General features: G+C 38.0%; 1 protein-coding gene across 1 annotated transcript in view; it reads right to left on the bottom strand.

The window, feature by feature from the left end:
• Positions 1-20713, bottom strand: part of ROBO1 (roundabout guidance receptor 1) — a 715672-nt gene extending 694959 nt beyond the window's left edge. Inside the window, exon 1 of the mRNA XM_021403057.1 lies at positions 20567-20713. The gene's annotated coding sequence lies outside the window, so the exon portion shown is untranslated. The remainder of the gene's footprint in view (positions 1-20566) is intronic.

Below are 23048 nucleotides of genomic sequence, written 5' to 3'. Positions count from 1 at the left end.
AATTTTGTAGCTCCTGTGACTCACGCCTCTGTTCTCTTTAATTGATTGCACTCCCTATCTGAAATATATTTTTCATTACGCAAGTTTTTCTTTTTGTCCTAACACTGAGATTCATTGTGAATATCTTAGGAAGGATGCTTTATGAAATACTTCGGCTAGCAGAAGAATCTGAATACTACATGGCCCAAATCATGTCTTCTATTAGGCAAACCAACAATTTAGTTGAATAAGAAATATAAGGGAAAAAAAACCAAATATTTCTACTTTTCATATATTATTTTTTTCAAACAACAGGAGGCTTAATCTTATGATTAAGGCAGATATTCTCTATTTAGTTTAAAAAAAAAAAAAAAAAAGACAACACAGCATAGTCAGTGTTGAAGGAATTTTTTTCCCAGCATCACCTTATATGCTTACTTAGTGGTAAGTTTCCTTACTATATGAAAAATTCTTCAGGACTACAAGCACTGATCTTCACGTTGAAATCATAGCTCAAATAAGTCAGTCCTTAATATTTTTTAGTTTACTTTGGGATTTTTCTTTTCCAAAGTGAGCATTAACCAACATTTAGCTGATCTTCTGCTACAAGTTATTGTCTGTAAGCAAAACATTTCCTAGATTGTTTCAAAAAGTCAGTGAGAATACATGCTGCACTTACTGCAATGAAGACTTATTTTATCCACACAGCTACTTATTTGTTTAGATTAATTTCAGAAATATATAGTTTTTTGTAATCCTTGTAAAGGTTGCAAAGAAAAACAAATACACTTATGTTATGGATTTGTCATGGTTTTGTGATTTTCGGTTATTGGTATTTCACATCATAACATCATATAGTGGATATACCTGGTTCTCAGAAGAGAAGGACTACTACAGTCCCCACGGTACTTTTCTCCTCTGTTACCATTTCCAGCTGGAGGGAAAAGATAAAAGCTCGCAGTATAAAAACTTGCAGATCACGAGACCTCGTCCCTTTTTCCGCCGTCTCTCGTCTTGGCAGCACCTTGCTCTCCAGCCATCTTATCGTCGGTAGTAGAGTAAGGCCTACCTTCATTTTGGGACATTCTCTCTCTCTGTATTGGATTTATCAGCTTAAATTGTAATTATATTGTATTATAGTGTGTCGTTTTGCATTCCGATATCTTATTTAGTAAATTAGTTTGTTTCTCCTCAGATTGTTGCCGCTGTTCTTTGCTCTCAGGGCCATCTCCTTACCCTTTTCCCCTTTTCCCGGGGCGTGGGCCCGTGGATCCCCCGTCCCCTTCGTCACGGAACCAGGCCAAACGCCCGTAAACTGTTGACAGGATTCAAGATAGAAATGCTAAAGTGATAGAAAGAAGAACATACTAGGGAATAGTTACTGTAAACTGGATTACCATCAATTGGACTTCAAAAAAATCCATTTAGCCAAGTTAATCCTGCTGCCTCACTTCCATTTCTTTGTTTGATTTGGGTTTTCCCTGTTTAGTTTTGAATCTTGTGATGGTTCCATAGTTTCAGCAAACTGACCATCCAAAATGTGGTCAATTTCATCAGTGAATGTAAAAAAGCTCACAAATCATTATCAGACTTCATGTGCTCTTTTGTTTGGAAAAATATTCTTCTTTTTTGTTTTTCTTTCAAATGAACATTTTAAAAGATTACATTACTAATGAGTTACTGGGAGATATAATGACATCCCAGAAACTTCTCTGAAACAAAGAAAAAACCAAAACAAACTAAAAAAACAATATTGAGTATTTTTATCCTAAACTGCCCTATTTAACACCCTGATTAAATTAAACATGAAATACAACACGTGTCCTTAATATAGATACTCTAGGGACAGTTCTGAGGCTCTGTTACAAAACCAGCTTTCTCCTGGGATGTATCCATTTAAGTAGTAAATAGATAGAGATTAACCGGGGATTATTTTGAGATTCATTGATTCAGTAGAACCTCCCAAGGTATTCGGCTTTATGATTCTGGCATGCTTTGTAGCCAAAGTTTTCTTTTATATGTGATCTTACAGATGACTAAGAGAAATTATCATGGCTCCAATAAAACAATTCAAAGTCACAAAATGAAGTTTGTAAGCAATATAAATACTAGAAAGCTGCAAAGGATGAAAGTGATTTCATAGCACTTAAGGATCTATGATTTAGAGAAAGGAGAAAGGGGTTTTTAGAGGAAAAAAAATATTCTGCCTGTCAATTCATTGCTAACTTATCCCACATTCCTTTTAAGAGTAGTTCTGTCCTCCTTTATCTGGTCCTTACTTTTCTATTAATTTTTTAATATAATACTTTTCTATTAATTCTGTTCTATAGGAACAGGACAAACACACCTCCATGAGTAAGCAGATCTATAACTGACTCAGAAAAAGGTGAAATAAAAACCACATAGAAAGTCATTATTAATATATATAGTTTATAATATACAATATATATAATTATATAATATATAATCCCTAAACACTGATTAAAAGATGCAACAACATGGCAAACAAAAGTTTGTTTGCCACTGAAGTTAAATATATTCATTATCCGTAGGAAAGCAGAGCTGTGTAGCAAGCAGCATCTTTCTTTGAAAATATAGTAATATTTTCATTTTAAATGTTGCCTTATCCTGAATTGGACATCCAACACTTGAGGAGCTCCTACAACTTAAATAGGAGAACAAGATGAAGTTGTAAGAAATCATTTTTCCTACTGCTGAAGACCTCCAAGTTATCCTTTACCCGGATCAAGCTAAGAGCACAAACATCTTTTTCAGAATATGGGAGTAGCTGAATAATTTTAAGGATAAAACCAATAGTATAATTTATTGTATGTTTCTGAAAAGCTCAGATTTCAGTGCTCTTGTGGCAAGTATTTGAATGGTTGGTCTAAGAGCAGATGGATTGTTTTACGGCCACGCTTTCATTCTGAGACCAAAAAGCATCGCTTTTGCTTGTGGTCAAAGGTGAATTTATTCCCAATGCTAGCTCTTTCCTGGGGCTTTCCCTAAGCAGATTCTGTCAACTGTGCTATGCTTCTGCCAAATTATGTGATGATTTTGTCATGTGGGTTAATATTCCCCTGAGATTCGGTTTTAATCAAATGCATAAAAGAGAAGCACTGTTGAGCAGTGCACTAACAAAAACAAATGCTTTCAAGAAATATGCATGAAGTATATTTGGGTTTTAAAACTTGTGCATCCACAAATGTAAAAACCTTGCCAAACCTCTTTTTTTTTTTTTTTTTCCCCTGCCAAACAACTACTGTAACCTGTAATTCATGCTCATAACAAGCATTAATTATTTATAATTTACTGTTGTTATAAACAGGGGATATTCTTCATATTGGAATTTATACTTTGGAACAAGAACTAAATACAGTTAAGATTAATTTTAGGGCTCTTAGCTCACACATACTCAAACAGCCTTCCAGTAGCTTAGTAGAATTGTATAGTAACTTGAGTAAAAAGATCCACAGTCTTCAGGATAAGCTTTTAACAGTTAATGACAGTGGCATGAGATGGCTTGGGTCACAAATATAAGCTTCTGCTCAAGGTTTTGCAACTTATTAATATTATATAGTATGAAGATGTTACAATGGGCTGTCTCACTGAATACACGTATACACGCATCTCATGCTGTACAATGGAAGTGCCTGCTATAGTTGTGTGGGAATAGCATCTTTTCCTTTACACAAAATCATTAAGCAAAAATGATTATTAAAATGTAAGAATTCAGAGACTACGTCTAGGTTAGCAGACGCATTACAGATGGAGAGGGGCAACCCCGTATCTGAAGCTGACAACATGTCCACATGATACATCTTTCAAGGGTTTTTATTTCAGATTAGCTCTAGTCTGGTTCCCTGAACTGAATGCCCATTTGCAGCTGGAGTGCATTAGTTACACTCCTGGAGTGTGCTAAATCTTCCAAATCTGAATCTTCGTTTCATCTGAAAGGAATCAAGTTGAGGCACTGCAAAAGCTCCACATGATGTAAACCAAGGCACAATAAGAAAGGAAACACTTCAAAAGCATTCTCTTGATTCAAGCTAACAAACTAACAAAGATTCACCCTGAAAATATTTATAAATATCTCAGCCCACACAGATATGCACATACGTATTGCTAACATAAATAATGACGTGGTTCCACACAAACTGGTGGATATCTTTTATATATTCATGGGCTTGTTTTCTTTCCTTCCTTCCTTCTTTCTTTCTTGCCAGTATAGGTCCATCAAGATTAATTCACCTACTATTTTTGTTTAACTTCAATCTAATTAAATTTTAATATCTTTTAATGAGCCTTACCATGCAATTTTTTTTCTTCCACTAAAATTTGATCTCAGAATAGTGACTTATTATTTGAAACTAAAATTGTCCATTAGTGTGGAATTCTGAATCAGCTGTTGCACATTCTAGTATAAGAAAATGTATATTAATGAAGTTCATATTCTGTAATACCACCCACAGCTTATCAGGAAAATTGTCTGTGTACATTTATCTCATAAACTTGTCAAATACACAGGTTGATCTGCCTTATCAAAATTTACATGGCAGTACTCTTGCCATGTAAATAACAAGTGTTTGTTATTTTTCACCAGCAGTGGCAAAATCCGCTTTACATCATGATTCTTCCATGCCACAAGAACAACCTCAGAAGTGAACATTTGAAAATACTGGTTTTGAAATACAGTGTACCACAAAATATTTCAGTACCACTGGAAAGACTGATAATGATAAGAATTTGGATGAGAATTAAATTAAAACCCAGAGCTAGTGTATTCACTCATTCACATTCACTACAGTGTAGTTAGAAGTCAGAACACATAAATTCTCAGTATTCAAGTTATTTACATGAGTTTAGAAGACCCTATGCTCAATTCCAACCAACAGATATTTGGAGGAGTATTTGTGTTTTTTAAACACAGCTCATTTCCCAAAGCACAGAGTCTTAGATGCATCTATAGCATTTACTAAAAGGTATTATATTCATTAGCACAAATTGTTGCTCAGGATTTTGCATAGCACAACTTACATTTGTTCACCATCTCCTCTACTTTATATTGATGTGTACTGAATGGTTTAAGTTTGGTACATACATTCCCATACACCAATGAATGACGTAGTTGCACAGTGATGTCAAAGATACTCTATGGAACGCATTATATCGTAACACTACAGAAAATAACCACTTATATAAAAAGCAGCATATAAGGAGTTCAGTTCATCGATGCAGAGTGAGGAGGCCATGTCTTGCTAGGATATTTTCACTGTATAAATACCCCAGAAAAATCAGGTCTAGGCTTTAAATTCTTCACCATTTCTCTACTTAAAAATCATCTCCAATTTCTGCTTGTATGCATAGATTGTTCCACTACAGTTTATATATATATATATTTTTATATATATTCCATTTATATCTCAGTAGCTGAATATTTTAGATACTTATGCTAAGAATCATCCAATGCTTATCAGTAATAGCATGTCGGATATGTTTCCATGGTGTGCATCAGCACTGAAAAAACTTGTCCATAGAACAAGTCCATAAGTCTTTTCGGATGACAACATTGTTGTAAATGAAGGCTGTTGATTTTAATGCAGAAAATGTTTTCCAAGGAGTTTTGAATGAAGAATTGGAATGAAAATGCATTTTTTATGTATACCAAAGAGGCATAGCAATGACAAAAGGTAACATTTAAAATGCAAATCTGCTAGTGTTGTGTGACACAGCGTGAGATATATCTCAAAGTCTTAAGGTTGACTAATTGAATTGCCATTGATAAGATGTCACTTAAAGAGACATCTCTGCAGTGAAACATGGGTTTGCTGTAAATGACCTGTCATTAGAGCCACGGGTAATGTCCGTGTCCAGACTGAAAAATATTGTAGCTCCCAGCAATATGCTCAGTAGGACTTAAAACAGCAAGAATGGTAAGAAGTCAGTGTACGTGAACCACCAGAGAATTCTGCCTCGGGTGCTACGGTAATTTACTTGTTGGCATACATTAATTGAAACCAATCAATAAAGCTGGTGGTACAACAGAGGGAATGCAAAAGAAGTAATCGACTACCACACTTACTCATTTTAAACTTCTAAAACAAGAATAATTTAGTCTTTTTCATTTCTGTCAATACTGATAATGGAATTATTTATTTTTGATTCTTTCAGAACTAATTATAATAACTACCATGTCTTCCAGCAGCTCCCATGTAAACTCCAGTATTCTGATTAGCAGCTGCTAACTTGCATATAATGGAAGTGAGCTCTTTCAACTTATAAGTTATAAAAAATATACCTTTTCTGCTACAAAAAAATGCTAGTCATTTTGCCATACTGAATTCAATGACATATTTTAATATTTAAAGATTTGCTGTCTTTTTTTTTTTTTAACAGTATATTAGTATTAAAAATATTCCAGAAGGGAAAAATTTCAAAGTTGTTGTCTAAGAAGCACAGAGCTAATACTTTTCCTTTGATTATTATTATTATTATTATTATTATTTTTTGCATTAAAATTACTCAACATTTTCAATTTGTATGTCATCTTGACAGGTAACAGTTTAGGTTTACAGTTTTTGTTGTTGGTTATTTATTTATTTATTGATTGATTGATTGCACCTACCAGAAAGCTTTTGCATCTTCACCACCTGCTGTCTTATATATTACAACTATTTCTGTGACGTCCCCCAGTTGGTTCTCACTGCCTAAAAACAATTTCTTCAGACACAGAGATATGCAATCACAATTATCACCCTCATTTAATTAAAACTGCTCACCCTTACCTATGTGTTCCCAGAAATACTTACCTGTTCCCACAGAGATCAATGGAAATCTGAGCACTGTTATTCATGACTGCTTTGCACAAGGAATGTTCATTTACATCACTTTAAACACGGTGCAATACGCTACCATTATGTCTTTGGTGGCAATCTCAAAATGCATCCAGAAATGAAGATATAAAAATGTATCCTTAGTCAAATGAGGAACACTGTTACATTTGTAGCATCATACTTTCCTTCTGGTCATGCTCACATTGGTACCCCTTAACTCCATACAAAGAAGTGCATCTGCAGCTATTGTCCTTTGGCATAGATTCACTAAAAGCACCTAGTTTTACCTATTTCTGTCATGTGCGAATCTGGCTAGTTAACTTTTTAACTGTTTTCCCAGTTGTTTGGGAGGCGTGGGTGGGACCTGAAAGAAGCAATACAGAAAAGGATAAACTTGCAGATACCAATTACTAGACGGTATTCTTATTATGAGATTGTCCACACCTGGGCAGATTTTTCCCACACTGACATGTTTTGCTTGTAAATGTACTGAACCATCCACTTCCAATTTCTCTGTACATAAATTTGTCTCCATATGCCTGCTTTATTAGGTTCTAAAATACCAGATCAACACAATGGTTTTCTAATGCAATCTTCATTACTTTTGATTCTTAGGAAAAGAAACTTAAAACTGTTTTCCATCAGTTAGACTGGAGCATGCCATAAGCATGCAGATGTTACTTTTACCGAAGTATAGGTGGCTACTGGCAGTACACACAGTGTGCTAATAGTGGTGCTGATAGCTTGACAAGCCTAAAAGGAAATTATTTATTTACATCTTATTAGAAAGACAATTTTCTTTGTAAGCAAGTAAGCTTAATAGAAGCTTTTTAAATTATCTCTTGATTCAAATGTGACAGAGGATTTGTGAAACACTGAGCAACACTATCAAATTTGTTTAGGTCCTTTTCCAAGATCATGCTGTGCATCAGTATGGAATTATGGATTATATATTTTTCAATAGGAGTTCTCCAGCCAAAGGTTAATTCAGTTCCCAGAAATGAGAAAATCCTAGGTGCCAAGTACTATGTAATGAGTGAGAGTGAAATGAAGGACTAAATCCCAAATATCTGCTACAGCAACAGGGCCAAAGAACCAGGCTGAAGCTCATTTTACTTCTCTCATTCTCCGACTTTTGTTCACAATTAGAAATTTTATTACTTCAAAGTAGTTGAAGTATGTCAGTTTGAAGCCAGGAAGGAACAATACTGAAATTTTCAGTCATAAGATAGAACTGAAATGGACCATAATTACAAAAGTGCAAGTCTGTACTTCTATCCCGAATTTTAAGAATCCATTATTATTCTTGTCAGAACACTGGTAAAAGAAAAGGCTTGATGGCTGGCAAAAATATCGCTTAAACTGCATCAGACTGCTTAAAGTTTCCACCATTTATTTGCAGTTATAATAGCGGGATTCAGAGACAGCTATTAAATATGCCTATTAAAGTGAAAAATCACCTTTAAGCATTTTGCACTACTCATTTAAGATATTAATAGTGAATGATAACAGCTAAAGACATTCTAGTTCTCTTTTCTTGCAGTGATAAAAGGCTAAATACTTCACATTTTATTCAATCCCACATATTTAATCAACTTCTGAAGTGAAATTATTTCGTATATCTTCCTTGATTGGAACGGAGGAATTCAATAGCTGCATTTCCCAAATACAGAGCAAGGGCTGACTTATGGATTGGTTTCACGGTAAGTCTAGAAAATCTACTGGCATTTTCAGGAACTACTACTGATAGAGACTCTATCCTCCCAACCCATCCCTCCTCCCTTTTTTTTCCCCCCCCTTTCCTTCCTTTCTATTTTATTCCTCTCTTGAAATTTGTAAGCTCGGCTTCTTATGCAAAATGTAGTAGGGAATAGAGAGAACCTATACATGACTGCCATGAGGCACTTGTTCTGCAAAGCCTCCCTTCCTACAGATTCAGATCCCAAATCTCTTCTTCAGTACTACTGCAGTAATCCCAGTCCTGAATCATTCTCCTTCCTTCCAGTCACAGTGGAAAAACGCGCATATCATCTGGTGAATTCTACATCTCCAAATCCTCCTCCAGCACATACCAATGTGGATCAGAGGGACAAACTAGGCAAGGAGTTGGGATTCATCTGAAGCAATGAGCTACTCATTAGCCAGCAATTAAGTACATACTGATCAATCATTCAGCAAGATAAACAGAATAAATAACTATTGTGTTTATATGGATGTTAATGTGTGCCTTTCTTCACTGCTATTTACTTGAATTTAGATCTTTAAGACCTGAATCTCTCTTAGCAAATGTAACTGTTGGACAGCAGATTCCAAGATCAGCTACAAGGAGAGAATGATCATTGCTATAATCAGGCAGGCTTTTTTAATTTACTTTTTTGAAGCCTATAAGAAGAGGACAATGTCAAATTATTACAACTGGAAGTTACTAGATCCCATGTATGATGAACTACAGCCCTCTGAAACTTAGCATGAGTAATAAGTGTGACTGATTAATCGCAACAGTGTGACTGACAGCTATAGGGATTGTGTTGCCCTCCTCTGAAACAAGTTTTATCTTAAAGACTATGGTTTTATTGAATATGTATTCATCAAGATAACTTTGCAAAGAAGCAAACAGAACGTATCCTATCCTGAGAAGTTAAGTGTTATAATGTAAAGAACAATGAAAGAACAGATTTCTTATCAAGAGGAGACAGAATGGACAGACAAGGAACTAATAATGTTGTTCAAGACTCACTGGAGCAGCAGCAGTTGTTCAAGCCATCCCTACTAAAAAAAAAAAGTCCACCTGCAGCACCATAAATGAGATGAAGAAAGCCAGAATGGACGCAGAGCAACTTGGAGGTATTATTTGTTTGTCTTTTATTATACAGTAATCTCTTAAATTCTCACTTAGAAGAAAAAACAAAACTATAAGCAAGTATGCTGTTTCTGTAGGAGATATAATACTTGAAATACTCAACTTGGAATTTAGCATTCAAAGATCTACTTTTAAACCACTGTAAATATGTTCACAATGTATTAAAGGTTTAAAAGCTTTATTGAATGAACTGTTCTGCATATGCTGCTTACCAGCTCATGACTACGAAAACATTATTTTGGGAATATTAATCTCAATCTTTCATTTGAATGTAAGTTGTCTTCCACATAAAATTACAAACAAACAGCTGATTTCAAATACAATGTAAGATAACCACCTATCAGTCTTCCCTACCTTCCACATTCACACTATCTTAGCCTGCAGATCCAATTATCCTCCAACATTTGCTGCTCAACCATGCTGAGATTAGTCACCAGCCCTCCAGTTAGACTGTAATAAAAGGTCTGTAGGTGCATTTACACTCTGAGGAATCAGGTATGAATGCTAGCATTGCAATCATCTCTTTTTGAGTTACAGCCATAAATATTGCAGTGATGAAACAGGCTATTTTCTGCTACTTTATCCATTCATTTGCATGGTACCTGGACTTGCTGATTTTTAAGAAACCTGGGAGCAGAATACATTCAAGATGACATAATCCTTGACTTGAAGGCTTCACAAATAAAAGTATTAATATGACATGGAAGATATTTTCAGACAGCCATACTGTGTCTCCTACATGAACTTACTTACCTTTTGTAAAGGTTTCTGTCTCTCTCTCTTTTTTTTTTTTTTTTTTTTTTTTACATTTTAAGAAAGTAATGATACATGCTGATAGTGTATTGACCTCTAAGATCATGTTTTGCACAAAATTACAAAATTCGGCAGACTTTCTGCTTCTCAGCCAAAAAAAAAAAATTAACAACAGATTGAAGTATAAAATTATTTCTGATATTCCACTCTTCCTGGTCCTTGCTCACTGCAGTAGTTGTGATCATCACAAAGAACTACAACCCTCTGTCACGGGACATTGGTATGCGTTGCCAAAAAATGTCAGAACCACAGTTTTCAGCCCAAAGCTGCAACTACTTGAACTGCAGGAGTCATTTCATTAGCTGACAGCTGCAATAAGCTGTTCTTTCTCCATGTGGAGAAGCTACTGGTGGGAGGTACAATTCACACAGGCATACTCCATAAATCATATACCACTTAAAGAAAAATATACTTATGAAAACATTTACAAAGAACTGTGCAGTATTTTTCCTATTTATTATCCTTACTTTCTCATTGCAGCCATTCTTTTACATTTTGCAATTTAAAAGCTGACAACAGACTTTAAAGACGTGAGCAAAATCCTGGAAAATTCCAATTTCTTGTTTCCATTTGTACTATTTCTGTTCTCTAGGGAATCTAGATCCTCTGTGTTCTGTATGATTTCTTTCTAGGGAATGTATTCTAACTGACCAACAGAAAACAAAATTAGCTTATTTAATTACAGGTGTAAGTCATGATTTTGGTGACTGTTTACTCTTATGCTGCTATGGAAGAGTTTAATTTGATACATACCTAGCTAAAAATGATATTAACAGCTTTCAAATCCATGAACTATTAGTAAAATTCACTTTATTAATGAACTGTATTAGCACACAGATGCGTTTAATTTTTTAATACTGTGGTAGCTTTTAGTATTCTAATTTTAAGGAGAGCAATGGACTGATAGTTGTAATGAAGGCAGGAAGAGCAGACATCAGTGTCACAAATGAGTGTTTTCCAGCCGTTACTGAAACAGGCAAGTAATAGGCCTTCATATTACCTTTTCAAATTTTTTATGCATTATTCAAGCAATTTTCATGGAAACCATTGAAAATTGCTGGTGGGTTATAATGTAACCACATACATGGGTATTTTTCCACCCTTTTTTTTTTTTTTAATTTTAAACATACCTATTACATTCTGTAGCCATACCCATGACAGACATACAATCAGCATTCTCATAGCAAACCTCTACTACATCAATAACCTACTGCTAAGGAAACAGAAATTGTACATTTGAACAAAAATTATATGAATAACCTTTCCATTAGTGTCATTTCTGATACTGCATTTCCTGAGGATTTTTTAATTATTATTGTGTTGTTTTTCTAGAATTTGCTTTAATTATTATTACACAGCATTTTCTCCTTGAGAGTCATCACCAGCTCTGTTTCAGCAGCATGAAATTTTTATTTGCTCATCTTTAAGAAAAACACATCTGGAACTGGATATTGAATTTGTATGCTGTTCGCTTCTGACCTACAGATATTTTGTCTTATATGATTACTACATACGAATTAAAAATACTATGATTTGAAACCAAGATTTGGAGGAGGGTACCACATCTCTGCTACAGATAAAGAACTTGCTGTCACATGCCTAGAATACTCCCTCCTACTGAGGACTCTTGAAAGCAAAGAGGGACAAAACCTTAGTCAAGCACTCCAGCAATCACTGTACTCAGTGAGCGATCAGTGAGCCGCATTTAAGTTGGTTAATTGCCTATAGCAGCAGTCCTTACCTACTGTGTTTTCTGGGCCACTGCAAGAAGTTTGAAGAAGAAAAACAAATTTCCAGTTTGGTGAATTTCTATTACTTTTCTCCAGAATTACTCACAAGAACAGTTCGACTAGAGGGAGGAGCAGGCTCAGTAACTAACCTCCAACTAACATTCCAGTGCCACATAGGATAATAGCTAAATTTCTAGGTGAAGTATGGCTTGATGTCACAAGGAACTGAGGGAGCAAAACTGGAATATGAAAGATCATTTATGCAATGTGTTTTACAACAACAACAACATCTTTCTTTCCTGCTTCAGAGAAAAAAAAAAAGAGAAGAATCTCACCTGAGGGCCATTTTATTTCTGCATGCATTATTAGGAAAGGGGAATTTTATGACTTTCTTTTACTTAACTAAATGTGGGATACATTTTTTTTAATTAAAAATCATACATTTCATGTAATATTTATTTTTATCACAGTGCCAAACGACAGCATAATCAAGAAACCCATCTGGAACAGAGCAGCAATTTGTAGCTTGTTTCCTCTCTCATGAAGAACTTCACACAGATATTATTTTTCATCTATACTCTCTTATTGCTAAGGTTTGGTGACAAGATACTGTCTTCTTCTGAAAAAGGTGCATATTTAAGAGCTTACAGATTGTGAATAACTGATAAATAACCAAGATATTAACATTTCTATTTACAATATTTTTCCTACAATATATTTGAGACAGAATAGACTTATAGATTGCAAAGGTTCTATTTTTTCCAAGAAAACTCATGAACTATGCAGTCTCCACATCAGAGTTTCTATGTGACAAATACTGTAATGAATCATTCAGATCATTCACTAATGAAAGTATTTCAGATACTCTGGTTAGGACAAGTCCTGTGTACAGTTAGCACAGCACAGGGGAAACAGGCTCATTAGAACAGCTGTATCTCATGCAGACAAACAAGTCTGCAAGGAGACATGGCTTCAGTCCAAGACATCCATCTCCCCTGCCAGAGAATAGCTGTACCAGAAAATGAGGATGTATATGGAAGAGCTGGAACCCCACATGCATTCCTGTCCTCCTCACCTCTGGAACAGCAGACTTATGTGGAGACCAGTGTACAATCCCCCCTTTAGGGCATTCAGACAGCATCCACACAAGTGACTTGTATACTCTGCTAAGCATGGTAGCACATTATTGCCTACTGGTTGAGTTTTTCTAACAGCTGTCATACATGGGAATCTTTTCTGTGATGACTGACACACAGTAGTTAAAACAAACAAATGCCACAAGTATGATATGCTACACAATAAATCTAGATAAGACCACAATAGAGGAGTACCACATTATGAGAGGAAGATGGATTTAAATGTTGGTTCCTAATAATAAGATTAAAAAATGCCATTATCTCAAAACGTGCCACAAATGTACTTTGTACCCTGTATCTTACTTGCATATTTCAAAATTCAAAGTTTTGTGTTTCCTTTAAGCTAAAATGTTAATGGAAGAACTATGATACTTTGACGAAAGCACTTTTTATTTTTTAAACTTTTTCAACTGAGACAATACTTCAATGTACAGAAATACTACTTATTCCACATATTTTTCAGGATCGAGGAAGTGAAAATCCTGCTTTGGGTAATGTATCAAAGGCAACTTGAATGATGTAACAATCCTCATTCCATCCTGACAGTCCATGACTGTAACACTCAGAGAAAAGTTTTTTCCTCAGTAAAGAACATCCCCAATAAAGCCTCCTGGTTTTGCCCGTCACTTAGTCAATACCATTATTCATATTTGTATTTTCAATATATACTGACTCTCTCCTTACCATTGTTTTACAGATTGTTTCTTGTAATGGCATTTAGTCACATACATAGAGAATAAGCTGTGGGATACTACTCCAAAATATATTTTAGCAAACAAAGATAAAATTAACTTGCAGTTTCAAATCTACATGCAAGATGCAACATATTTGAGTCCTGTAATTCCTTTTGCCATACTTTCCATTCTCTCATTCATCTCCTATTACGTACAGAGGAAGTGCTCCTATCACTTCATACCATAGCGCAGATAGCTCAAAAGCATGTCTTGCTTTCTTCCATAAACAGTACTCTCAATCTAAAAGAAATTATGGGAAACATCTTTTAGGGTTTCCTGTCAATGCTGTAAGTGGTCAGGCTTGATCTCAACACCATGATATAAGAAAGAGAGATACATTTTAACTCTCTTTAGGCTTCGCATGTGCAATGTTTTTAATAGCATCTTTTTTCATCATTTTCTTTAGAAAAATTCAGAAGTCCCAAAGCTGCTCAGCTGCATGAGGGGCTTATCTGGAGACTGAACTTGGCTTTGTTTTATTGAAATATTTCAGTTAGAATTGTCTGCAGTTCTTTCGGCAGATAATTTAATTTCCTGTTTCATTTTTAATGCAGACATGATTTTTTTTCCCCAGTTGTCAGCTATGAAAACTCACACATGGGTTCAAAGAATTGTCATATTCATAAGTGCATTTATCACTAATAAAATTCTTGACAGAACACGTGGATTTGAGGCATAAACGTGTAGAATTTATCCAAGTCACAACTACCACTGATGATAAACAAGAGAGAATGAAAAGCATTTGACTTTCAGATGTTAAGTTGGGTATGTAAGACTCGCAGTTTGGAAACATTTGTTATTTAGTAAGTTTCGAGAGTTTTATAAGGAATCAAAATGAGTCTACAACTGTATTGTCCAGATGTTCATAATAAAATCCTGCTTTGAAGTCCTTGTGTTCTTCAAGGAAGGATAAGTTACAAAAATAACTGCAATTTGCTTAGACATCCATAGTTTTACTGGGCAGCGTCACAAGCAGTGATGTCCTCCTGGAGTTATGTGATCAATTCCTGAAGATACATCATCTTGGAAGATCACTAATTTTCACATGTAGTTTTTCTGGTGCTTTCTAACACTGAGTTCTTCCAAGTGTAGAAATCTTAATTAAGTTAAATAAGTCTTTGTTTTTATAGGAAGTACTCACAAGAGACTAAATAGTGTGATTATGGCAACTGGTGTCTTTCATTTACGAAGTTTTTTCCATTACCTTTATGCAGTTTCCTCTTAAAGAAAAGATCAAGGTTAATATCACCAACACCAACACAAATAAGCAAACAAACAAAAAGAAAACCAACATTTAATACAACTATTTAATTGATGATAATGTCTATGTTCAAATAGCCCCATGAAAATACTAGATGTACTTGAAGTGATATATTACAATTGAATAAGTATCATTGTAGCAAACTTGGTACTGTGAAGAGTCACTGTTGTTGGCAACCAAATTCTAGTTTACCGGATCAGTAAAATTCTTCCTTGTGCTATTTTTAGGATTGGAACAGGCATACTTTTATGAGGAGTGACAAAGATACACTCTTCAAGTGTACCCTTCCCCCTAACAGTTTATTTACCCAACCAAGGGCTCTGTGAGGGAAATGCATAGCATACAAGAAAATTTATGCAGAATCATTTATCCTAAATTAAAGAAAGAGAGATAGAAAAATCCACATTCAAAGTACAACTTGAGGTGTTTCTCTGTTTAGCCTGAACATTTCTCCTGAAAGACAGGGACAATGCAGAACTTCCTCGAGAAGTATACTTAGATCAACTCCACTGCAATGCAGAAACAGGATGAAAGGGTTTCATAACTCAGTGCCATTCTCTGGAATGAAGGAAACCCTGTGTAGTGAGCAAGGTGAAGATCCAGGCAGAGTGAGCTGCAATATAAATCATGACAGCTACTATATATTACAGAAGAAAGAATGAATGAGAAGGAATTGCTTCATGCAGAAGTAAGGAAGCTCAGTTCCATCTACATTTTTACCAGAGGTTATAAGGTCTCATGGCTCTTGTTTTCCCTGTAGCCATATTTCATCAGCAGTAACTGAAACTATCCTATGTGAAGGCTCAAGGAAGTTTTAAGATGGGCAAATGGCATCTCCTATGCCTACTGCACCAGGCTGCAAGAAGGAATGGAGCCAAAAGAATATGTAAAGGAAAGTCTGTGGGCCAGGAGCTCAAGCACTCGGCTGAATACTTTCTGGGCTCTGAATGCTACTCCTTCAGCTGTTTTGAACATTACAATCACACAGTATTTGTCAGAACTCAGATTTAATACAGAAAAATTGGAACAGGATTAATGTCTTCTACAAGTTAGGGGCAACTAGGAAGCTACTAAGTCACATCGCTGTTTCCTGCCAACTATGCCATACTCATTTTGTTGGTAAAAGGATCTGTTTACACAGACTGAGGAGCAAGAGGCAAGTCAAAATGGGAAAAGGGACACATCTACTCAACGTGCTCACTACTGACAGATGAGAAAGCTAAGGGACACACAGAGAAATAAACTTGATATGAGAAAATACAATAAACTCTCATGAATTGGAATCATGGAGTACAGATCATGAAATCATGAAGGAAAGACAGGTAATACAGGACTGGAAACAGTTTCCCTCATGTTAGTTATGCTGAGCTGAGCAGGGAAGACAAGAGGAAGGCTGACACATGGGCCTCAAGATGGACAAGGACAGAATAATGATTGGAGAATTTTGGAAAAAAGGAGGAGTTAATTGAGGCAAAGGATTGATGTGTATGGCAGACTATAAATTGATGGTGTTGAGAGAGAACTGATGGGACTGATGATTACAAGATTAGGGAATGAAAGATTTATGAACTGAGTAGCTTAGACAGGTAGAATGTTACAGGTGAAATACAAGATATCTGTTAAGTCTTTTGAAGATCGGAGGAAATATTTCATAATGTCCTCCAGTGTGCTGGGTTAGGATTATGTGACTATTCTTAAGCCTAATGGTGTTGGTGCATGCTTAACTTACATGCTCGAAGTATTTATGCTTGTCTTACAGTTCTCTAAAGGCCCATCCAGATTTTCTCTCCCTTCTACAGATTAAAAAGAAGTTATCAAATTATAATTGCACAGGAGAACACACAGTGTTTCTCTTCATTTTCCTACTGTGTAATTTATCACCTCGATGACCCTTGAAATTGTCTACGTTTTTCTTGAGGGAGTCATTTTCCCCCTGATTCAAGTAAATCCATGTGCAAATCCATTCTAGTTGGTTGAATTACAGATTAGGGAACACAGGAAAAATGGAAAAACCATTAGATTACAAACTCTTCCCAAACCTAGAGCAAAGTGCTAACCCGTAATTTCATAGGACTTGACTAATGTTTGTAAAAATAAAGTGTTCACAAATAATGTTACAAATAAACTTCAGTTTTGATCTGCAGTGACTCTAGTATTTTCTTCAGGATATCAAAATATTTCAAGTCCCTGATTTTTTGAAAGTAACAAGGACATGCAGAAACATATCTGCATAAAAAAGACATGTGCCATGGTAAAAAAAAAAAAAAAAGGTGAGATTACTTGTTTTCATTCAGCAGTTGAAGCCATATAAGAGGCTATCTGGAGAAAGAAATACAGGTAGAGAAAACAGAAATTCAGTTCACATAATTTAACTCTTTCCATTAAAACAACAAAAAAAGTTTGTGGAATTAACACATTACATGACACCTGCTACCTGGGAGGCCATGTCTGACTCTAAGCAACAGGAGATTGCAGAATGTCTCTTAGGACAGAGAACACACATGAGAGCAAGTTCATAATTAGGACAAACAAAATCACAGGCACCCAATCACTTCCACTTTTTGTTTGACAGCGGATTTTACTCCAGAAGGATGAAATCCCATGGAATTCCTCTAATGTAGAAGGCCAAGAGAATATAAATCCCGTACTTCTCCCACCCTCTGCTCCCCTTACCCCTTGTTTTTCACACTTGCTTGTTGAACTACACAAGTCAGCTAAATTTATACCTCACCATATGCCACAACAATCATGTCAGAACTCAGGCATAAGAACAGAGTTCTCCGCTCTCAGTTTCATTTAAGAATTCATCATGTGAGGAAAATATATGGCATTTGTTCATCTACGGAAATTCAATTTTTTTTTTTTTTTTTTTTTTTTTTTTTTTTTGTTTCTTCAAAAAAATCTGAGTCTCCTGTGGCTAACACACTTGCCTCTATTGCTTAGGCTGAGACTCAGACCTGCACACAGAGCATGGAAAGTTGCTTTAGGGAACTCTCAGACATTGGATATTCTAAGTATTATCTTGCGTATGTTGTACAGTTACAGAAAAAAAAAAACCCAGCATGAGGTCCAGGAATTTAAATATATATATATATATATAAACAAAGGAAATATTAACAAGAGAAAGCTACTGAACTCAAACAGCCTTTCATTTTAAGAATTTAATTCCTTTTAAAAACCTGCTGGGAGAGTACATCTAATGAGCCACTTGTTTGTGCCTTAGCGAAGACATCTGCAGGTACTTCACTGCAGAATTGGTCAAGTCCTTCTCACTTCTGCTATATTCAAGCGGTTCAATACTCAATATGACTGAGGAAAGCAAGAGGTGAGGATTGAGTTTTCCTCTCACTGACTAAAAAGTCAATAAGCAACAGGCAAGCTGCTTCACACTGCCACAATGGCATCCTTTGTCTTTTTAAGTGAGAATTCTCATGGAAATCAGTCCGGTTTCTGGTCAACTGTCAGTCATGGTACCAAAAATGCTTATAAAAATCCTTTATTGTAGGGGCTTGGACACAAATGCCATATAATTGGTAAAAGTCCAGTGGCATTGCTGAAGGACTAAGAGAAATGAGCTATCCAGTCTGACAAACAGTAGAATAATTTTATTAGCTCTCTGCCTTCCTTTCTTGTCTTTAATCACCGAATAGTAGGTCCCCTGCCATACGTTTACAGCCCATTTACACCAGTGTAATGCCACTGGAATTTACATCAGCCTAAGATGTACGCAGAAAACATTCAATCAAACAAATGTGAGATTAACGTAGAAAAACAACACACTGAGAAAGAGTCAGACACGACACTTAGAAATTACCCTTATTACTCCATACTGTAACAGGACGTTCCTGTTTTTTCTACAAACTGCATTCAACAAAAGCTTCTTCCTACATTAGTGAGGAGTATGAACTTAGGTTAAATGAAAAGTGTTCTTAGCTCAAACGCTTGTCACCTGAGCCTCAACATATGGCACAATGGTCACAGATCAGAGCAGTGTCCCTCCTACCCACACCTCCGTGAGGCACAGGTATGCCCCAAATTATCCCTCCCCCCAAAAAAGCCTCCTGACACAAAGTTCTTCAATGCACTCAGAGTCATCAGCGGTTTTAAACTAAAATGTGATACACGAGCAAGTGAAATCGGAGTTAAGAACAAGCGAAGCTCGCTCAAATTCATTTTCGTGTCATCAGTCGTTAATTAACCTTAACAAATCATGACGAAAAACAATCTACAAACACTCGGAAAAAAACTACGGCCGCTGACCACGCCAGGGACGAACTTAACCGCCCCCTCCTTTTGCATTTCTCCGTCCCCATCCCGTTTTCCAGCCGCTCCGCAGCCAGGTGCGACAGCGCCCCGAGGCTCAGGGGCACCCGGCGAAGCGCCGCTACCGCGGCACCTGCGGCCCCGCCACGGAGCCCGGGGGGCGGTGTCCTGCGGCCGCGGCTACGCGCTGGGACGGCGGTTCCCCGCTGCCCTGGGGCGCTGCCCCGCGGGGCGGGGGCGGCTAGGGGCTGCGGCACTGCAGCAGCGGCTGCAGCGGAGCCAAAGACCTCCCTCCTCTTCCTCCTCCTCTTTCTTCTCCCCCCATCTCCATTGTGCGGGGAGGCGGCCGCACACCCGCTGACTCCACACCCCTGAAGAGCCCCTGCGGAGACTTCCCCCCCCTGCCTCCCCCAGAGTGCGGTATCACAGCCCCCTCCCGCTTTTCATTTCTTACACCCCTACACAGACACAGAAATATACGCACATGATGCGCTACACATAACGCCTATATTCACTCCCCCCTCCCCACTGCTTTTCGGTCTCCTCGGGGTCGGCAGAGGGGGGCGGCCCCCCGGCCGGGCCGCAACCCCGCAAGCGCGGGGACCCAAACAAAGCGGCCGTTCCGCCACAAGTTGCGGAGCGAAGCCCCGGCCCGTGGGAGGAGACCCGCGGAGTGCCGCGCAGCCGGGGGCACCGGCTGCGTAGCGGCCAAACTTCTTTGTTAATAGCGAGCGAGACGCAGAGCGGTGATAAAACGGGATGCCGTCCCGCGGAGCGAACCCCGGCAACTTTCCTCACAATAAACCCGCCCCGGTACCTGAGGGAAACTTGTTGGGCCGCTCCCCTCGGCGCTCCTGAATCACCCTCTCCCGCCACCCCGGGGCCACCCACAGCCCGGGGACGCCGCCCCCGGCTCCGGCCCCTGCCCCTGCCCGCGGCCGCTCCGCTGGGACTCACCTCGGGGCAGAAGCGCTCAGGGCAGTCGCGGCTCCATCGGGCGGGCGGCCCCGTGCAACTTTCCCTGCACAGAGCGAGGCTACGGATGGGTATCGGTACGCGGAGGGAGAGGGAGCGCTTCAGACGACAAGCTGCTGGGGAGGCTTAAATCAAAAGGGGGATGAAACCGGATTTCTTCCCGGTATCAGGACCCTGGAAAACCAAATCCTTCTTCAGAAGGGAATTCTTTCAGACCCGTTATCTGTATTACTATTAATGCGCAGAGCAGGAGGCATTGCATACAAATAGATCCCGGTAGCAGCGTCTATTGGTGGCTGCGGAGGGCCCCTGGGTCCTACTGCTCCGGCGCCGGGAACTACAAAGCGCGGCGGCCGCGCGGGCACGGGCTGGGGAGGGGGGGGCGGGGGCCGAGGGCCGAGCCCGCTCCCGCTTAATTGATTCGTTACCTCTGTATTCTGGGACGTGTGGCGGTGTTCGGCCGGGAGCGAGCCTCCGGATGAACGGATGTCATCCAAGCTCCCCTTTCCGAGCTGCTCTCGCAGTGCCTTTGTGCAGCCTGGTGTGAGAAATGTGTGTCCGATTTCAACAAAATAAATCCGGGGCTTTATTTCCCTACAGCTTGTTGGTTGTTCCCCCCACACACCCGGCCTCCCATCCTGCTTTTCTTTCTGTGCCGTCTAAATTATGTATCACGTTCCCTAATTATTATGTAGTTACTGCAGTGGTAATTTACTCACTGCATTTCACTTACCTGTGTTTTGTTCTTTCCCAGGTTATGGCACATCTCTCTGTGCAAAGAGGGAAAAGCATTCTTAAAAATGAGATGATTTGCTCTTAATTAGAGGAGAAAAAGTACAATAGATGATCAGGATCAGCTTTTTCCATTAAAGAAAAACAATAGAAAGACTGCTGGTTTGCGATATTTTAATGATGGCCCTTATTGGATATAAGAAATCAACAGACTGAAAGAAGATATCCCATTTGAAAATTCAGACAGTAAAAAGACCGAAACCAGATACAGCATTTATGTATCGACTGCTAAACAGAGAGTAAGTGTGAGACAGTAACGGCAAAGGTCAGCAAAACTGAGAACTGAAAACAATGTAGGTGCCGGCATATGCAAGAATGGCACACAGAGCTCAACTTCTATCACTGCCTCGTACGTAATATCCAATGTATACATGGCATATGTCTAGGTAATGGACAGTAGTAGTCTGTAAATTGCAAGTTCGTATTAAAATCTTTTGAGTAAGGTGTGAAGACTGTCTGGAAATACATCCTGTGATATATCGTGATGAACAAGGCAGTTAAAGATCCAGTCACTACCCATTGCCCTACACAGAAGAATAGCAGTCTGTGAAAAGGGGGCATTGCCCCAAAGGTTCTGTATATAGGGTACTGTTAATGTGGCAAGGTCATTACACTCCAGCTGGGAGCTACCAAGCACAGATGTGACTATAAATGCATTTTTACAAATATTGAGATGTCAAACTCAGGGCAAAATGTTGTTAGCCACCAGCCCATGATTTCACCAGGTACGTAGGCAGGAAGAGACAAACTTAAAACAGCATGTAGGGAAATACGATGTTTAAATGAGCCTTGCACTCTGAGAATCAACAGTAGTAGTTGAAACATTCTCTGAATGGAGCAGTCTGTGTGCCTTGGAGAGAGCAGCAGAGAGAGGAGCAGGGAATCAGCATTTTTGTGCTTCAGTGCCTCTGACAAGGGAGGCATTACAGCATCAGTTCAAAGTCAGGTCTCCAGCGCTGTGTTTCAGACCACCTCACAGCTTGTCTGTAAGATCTGGCGCCTTGTTGGAAGAGGATTCCAACTCTTTGTTCTCCAAAAGCTGTTCCTACTTTGGTTTGGGTATTTTACTCCTTAGGTGACAAGAATAGCCCAAAGCACTGTAGTATTTTTGTTGCCAGAAGAGATGTACCAGTACAATTAATAACCTTCTCCTATGAATTAACTCTTCAGTTATCATTCTACTTACATATATCGTGTTTTTCTTTTCAAAAACAAGTTTAAATTTGAGTTACACTACTTTGAAAACAGGTGACTAATACACTAGTAAGTAAAAGCTGTAAAGGAAGATATTGTAGCTGTTTACCATTCTGACCAATTTTTGTTTCACTGTTTTATTTCTTTTTTTCTTTCAGTCTACTTATGACAAATTCTGCTGACCTGAGAGTCCAGCATACACATCTCACCTGTTACTTCCATGGGCCTTATTCTTTCTATGATAACCTTAAAGGCATGACTGATTACCATCAATTGTATGTAACAAAACAATGTAAAATCATTGGTAATTTCCATCATTTGCAAATTTAGCAAAAATAGTAGATTAGTGCAAGTGCAAATTATGGAAGCGATAATCAACACCATCACAATTAAGAAATTACTGTGGGAAGGAGAGAAATTGCCTTGCCCATTGTAGTGCCTTCAGAGATTAATGAAATATGTCTGTGAAATGGTTTTA

This window comes from Numida meleagris, chromosome 1 (genome assembly GCF_002078875.1).
Source record: "Numida meleagris isolate 19003 breed g44 Domestic line chromosome 1, NumMel1.0, whole genome shotgun sequence".
Lineage (NCBI taxonomy): Eukaryota > Metazoa > Chordata > Aves > Galliformes > Numididae > Numida > Numida meleagris.
This window is presented reverse-complemented; position numbering and strand designations above follow the sequence as displayed.